Below are 6,051 nucleotides of genomic sequence, written 5' to 3'. Positions count from 1 at the left end.
AGGATAAACTCATATGCACCTAGTCACTATTTAATCAATTGGAAGCAAGGGGATTACTAGTGGAAATCATCCCAATTCTCTATAATTTAGTACATATATCCTTAGACATTTCCCTGCTTTTCTTTGCAAAGACTTTTTCTCCTCATAAGACCATGGTTACTTTCTCAAGAGGTCTAATGTCAATTTCTTAGATAACTATCCTCATATGACAATGCCCTAGACTTTGTCTCTACTTGTACTATTGAAATGCTTCTTGATAAATGTTTTAAAAATCTTCAGATGGATTCCCTAGATGAGTACGATCCACAAACTAGATTGTTTAGGTTTTCCAGAGAGAACAATAATAATAATCACAATTTCAATGTATGAATCCATTTTTAATAAATTCATTTCTTCCATTTTCTTATTTAAAAATTAATTAAAAGTTTCTATTCTCATTTGAAAAATAATTAATTAATTGTTTTTTTTGAAAACATATATATATATATATATATATATATATATATATATATATATATATATATATATATATATAATTTAATATTTTTTACATTACTCTGATTCTAACATAAGGAGCTTTCAGAGAAAAGAACTAGGACGAAAAATTTTGTTCATAACCCCATCAAGTAGAAGAAGGAGAAATAAGAAATAAGAAAAGAAGGAACAAAATGGTATGTAAACAAACCTAATTATAATAGCCTAAGAATGAAACCTCCAACTTACAATATATTTATGTAGAAGAAGAAGAAGAAGTAAACATCTAACTAATATGTAGAAATATTTACATAAGCAACTTTTGATAAAACCTTTTAGCAAAATAGCATCTTCTAAATGCCACCAAAAAGCATTAGGGGGATGCTACAATAAATTGAACATTTCAACCAGACCAACTGTTGACCAAATTTTTGAAGTATCTCCATGTAACAACCTGCTCATAGCAAAAAGAAAAAACACAAAGCCAAAAAATACAATACCAAATAGTCTTATTCCTCAATGTCACCTACCATAGATATAGAATTACCAAGCTTAAGAGTTAGATCAAGAGTGGTAGTGGAAGGAGATATCATAGGTGGAGCAAGTGCCTAAGAAGATTCATGCTCCAAAAGGTCTAAGATGGCAAAGATAATTTGATGCACATTGTTAATACAAATTTTGGGCAAATGGCCACCATATTCTTGCAATGCAACCTTAATAGGATGAAAAGACTACCTCTCTAAGGCTTTCTTAATGCTCTCAAACACCACATAAACACCATGATTACTAAGGAGTGGATGATGATGAAACAAACTTCCAATGAGGGTAGCACCACTCCAAAGATCATACTTTTGACAAGCTTTAACAAGCTTACCACCTTGCAAGAATCAAGGTCTAATAAATCTAGAAACTATCAGCTCCAAATGAAATGGAGATTGCAATAAATCAAGAGCATTTGATAGAAAAAATACTTTACAATTTTTTTTTAAAAATTGTATTAGAAAATGATCTAATAGTATCTTGGATACTTTTCTTAATAATTAAATTGTGTTTTTTAGATGTTGATGATTTATTTAAAGATAAGAAAAATGTGTCATAGTGGTTTTTTTTTTTTGAGTCAAATAGCCTTAACATTTTTTCTATTAACAATTTAAATTGCATCAAGTAATCCATCATTGAGTGAAGAAGAGTAAAAGGAGCTAGAAATAAAATATTTTAAAAGGGACAAATTTGCAACTGAAGCAAACAATTTCAATGAAGGATAAATAGATATACATTCATGTAAATATAAAAGTTAGTTTATAAATACTTGAAAAAAAAATGATTGACTATCATATTTTATTAAAGAAATGTATCATTATTAGTCAGTATTAAGATCATTATATCAAAACATAAATAATTTTGAAAAATGAAAACTTAAAACTAAATTCTAAATTCAAATACTATAAACTAAATATATAAAAACTTAAATATTAATAAAAAATATTATTACTAAATAATCTTTCATTTTATAAAATAAATTACTAATTATATCTAAAAAGGAGAATATAATAAAACGCAATCTATAAGTATTTTTAAAATTAATTTTGACACAAATTGTACATATTCTTTCATCCTAGAAATAAATTATTATGGGGAAGATAATCAAGTCTTGTGTCAAATATGCTCATATTGCCCTATACATTTTAAATTAATACTAATATAAATTATTTAATGATAGAAATGGACAACAAAAATTAGTAAGATGAAATATTCTATTATAATTAAACAACTCTCACCTAATTTTTATTATGTATATATAAAATTTGAGTTCATAGATAGCTATTGAGGAGTTTGAGTCTAAATTCAGGTGAATTTGACTTTATTTCTAGTTCAATATAAGTTTAGAGGACATTTAAGGAAGTTAACAAATAATGATGTGTTGATACAACAAAAACTTTATTGATGATAAATAAAAGTTCTAAAAAATTAAAGAATGTATTAATATGATAAAAAATCATTTATCATTGATTAAGTCATTTATTTACGTGACTAATTATTAGTGACCAAGTGTATAGTCATATATTTGATCATTTATTTAGTCATTTATCTTTGTCTAACCTTGTGATTTTACCTAATGACTAGATTAGTCATTTATTTAATCACTTATAGATTATAAAACATTACTAAAACTTGATCACTTTTAGTCATGTGACTAAATGTTTTAGTCACATAGTCATTTATTTGCCAAAATTCTACTAGTGGGGTATGTTGTAGATGAGAATTAGTTGCCCCTAAATGTATTGTATTCTTGTCATTGTGTTTTTGAAACCTGACATTTTAATACACCAATGGGATGGCTGATATTATGGACTGTTTGAGTGGGGCTCATGAATGAGGTATTGAAGGAGTTTCTGGGAAAGTTTATCATTGTTTAACTAAATGATATTTTGATCTTTAGTAAGAAATTTGAGGAAAATTTGATGCATATCCAAAAAGTTTTTGATAAGTTTAGAGGAGAAAAGTTGTTGATAAACCTAAAGAAGTGGGGTTTGGTGAAGAAGGAATTGGCGTACCTAGGATTGGTAGTCTTAGTTGAAGGTGTTCATATCTAATTGAAAAGATCATTTAACTAAAAGGATTGTTGAAGAAGATTGTGTGTTTCAATCATTTTTTTTCACTGATGTCAAACCTTCTACATGTTGGTAAGGCAACTGCTTATATGTTTCAAGCACTGTCACTTAGTTGATTAATGAGGAGGATTTGATCAACAATATGTAACAAAAGTACCTAGGGGAAAGGTTGAGTTATGATTATGTATTGAAGTGCAACAATCAGTTAAGACAGTGATAACATAATCTATTGATGATCTACTTGAGGTTACAAAATGATTGGCTACACTTAGAAAGTTTAGAAGAATAAGGTTAAACAAAGTTCATTTGCCAAGCTTGACCAAGTTGATAGTAGGTTCCGAGAAAAGTTAGTGCAAGTCGAGCAAAAAGTAAGTTGGAGCTGAGCAAAAGAAAATTCTAGTGGATGCCAAGCAAGTTAGTAGGTGTTGAGCAAGTTAATTGATGCCAAGCACTAGTAAACTCTAGTTGATGCCGAGTGATTTTACGAGTAACACAATATGTGCCAAGAATCAAAAGAATGATAATGTCGAGCTACTGCATTATGAAAAAGATCAAAGATTTTCCAAATAAAAGCCAAAAAAATTGTTTTCTTAAAACTTGTGAATCAGGCGGAAGATAAGATTGATGAGCTAGTGGCACAGAATCTTATGTAAACTATTTTTGAGGTGAATTCAAATGGATTCTAGGAGAAGTTTCTAGAAAATACAAGATATGGGGTAGATATATTGTATCCTACCTAATCCATTGAAAAACCTAAATTTGGTAATGGATAATGAGTGGGAAAAGAGTTCTAATTCCCTATATGTAGGGATGTCTAGTCATGAAGCAAAGAGGTTAGAGAGTTTTGATGCAAAAATCTAACAAGGAGAAGGAAAGGGGTTTGCTTCATTAAGTGACCCAAGTAAGAAGTTTGCAATGATGTACAAAGCAAGAAGACTTAAAGAGGATGAATTTTTGAAGGGTGAACAAGCTATCAAAACTACAAAGATTGGAAGCCATGTAGAGTTGAGGACTAAATAGTGATCTATAATCTACAAGTAAGGTTGTAAGTTGTATCAGATCAAAGCTCTACTATTACTTTCTAACAATTGTATTAGCCAAGGCTAAATCCTTTGGAGTAAGGTTGACTTAACATTTATTGAAAAATCCTTTAATAGGGTGGCATTCCAAGTGAATGACCTAAAGTCCTCTAACAAGGCTCACTTTTAACAGGGTGATTGAAATCCCTTAACTAGGTCACATTTAATAGTGTGTGTTGTAACCTTTAATAGGGTTGGCCTTTAATAGGGTATCACTTCAGAAGAGTGAAAAAGGAGTAGCATGTTACTGGTGGTTTTTTCCAAATTGGGTTTCCACGTTAAATCATTGTGTCAAGTGTGCTAATGGATATGTTGTGTTTTATGCTTTACATTTCAGCAAGTTGATTTAACAATAACATTTCAATTTTAATTAACACATAATGAATGCATGCATGGTTAAGAATATTTTATGGGTTCACTAAATTGTGAAAAGTTTTGTTTGTACATCTAGACCTTGAATAATTGATTCACACCCCCCTCCCCCCCCCCTCTCTCGGTTATTCTAAAAGAATTCCAACAATTGGTATCAAAGCCATCTACTTAAGAGGATTAGTTTTAAAGTACTAGAAGCACAAATATCAAGATGCCAAAAAGAGAGATACCCAAGCTCAACAAAGATAACTTTTCTGTATGGTGGAGTTTGATGAAGCTACACCTTGGAGGACTTGGAGATTATGCACAATGTTGCATTTCAGTAGAACATGTTTATCCAGCAGGAGCCCTAACAGCTAAAGACTTGAAGAAAAAGAAAGAACAGAATTAGGCAATGTTGAAGATTGCCTCTGCCCTAAGCTATGTTGAGTTTCATGATATCAAAGGCCTTAAAAGTGCAAAGAAGACGTGGGATTCCCTAGACACCATCTATGGAGGAGACAAAAATGTTCAAAGAGCCAAGTCAAAGAACCTCAAAGGTAAGTTTGATGACATGAGAATGGAAGAAGGTGGAAATATTGCTCAATATGTTTCTAGAATAAAAAAAGTTGTTAGTGCAATAAAAGGTGATACAAGTGAAATAGATGATGATACTGTGCTAAGTAAAGTCTTGAGAACACTACTGCCTATGTATGCCATTAGAGTATCTACAATTCAAGAGTTAAGATGTATACCAAAAAGTATTGAAATAGTTTTCAAAGAAAAATTGTTACTGAAGGATTCTAAGGAAGTAAGGTAGAAGAAGAAGAAAAGGAAGATAAAGTATGCATCCAGTGATAGTAACATAGATGAGGAGGATATTAAATAATTGGAAGCATTGTTGGCCAGAAGATTTTACAAAGGAAAAGGAAAGTTGAAAGGTAAGTTGCCTATCATTTGTTTCAATTGCAATGAATTTGGTCATATTGTAGTAAAATATACATAGAAGAAGAAGTTCAAAGAAGTGAAAAAAAACAAAAATAGAAGAGAATATGATGGAAGATACTACAAAGACAAAGGCAAGAAGTCATGCTACATTACCGATGAACATGACTTTGATGAAAATGATGATGAAGTGGTATATGTTGCAATGAAGGATGAAATAGATGAGGATGAGGCAATTACACTTATGACTTGTGTGGACAAGAATGACAAATGGATCATTGATAGTGGATGCTCACATCACATGACTAGAGACAAAAGTAAGTTCATTACCTTAATCTATTATGATGGAAATATTGTAAGATTTGGTAATGATGCATTATGTTTGATAAAAGGAAAAGGGTCTATCAAACTCACAAACAAGATTTCATGTGACAATGCTTATTATGTTGAAGGATTGAATTATAACTTGTTAAGTGTGTCACAATTGAATAACTTGGGATGAAAAGTTGAGTTTGAAAACAAATCAGCCAAGATATATGATACAAATGGAAACTTGATTGGTAAAGGTAATCAAACTAGAAGTAATCTAT

This window comes from Cupressus sempervirens, chromosome 2 (assembly GCF_028749045.1).
Source record: "Cupressus sempervirens isolate cs-2001-9-10 chromosome 2, ASM2874904v1, whole genome shotgun sequence".
NCBI classification, from domain to species: Eukaryota; Viridiplantae; Streptophyta; class Pinopsida; order Cupressales; family Cupressaceae; genus Cupressus; species Cupressus sempervirens.
This window is presented reverse-complemented; position numbering follows the sequence as displayed.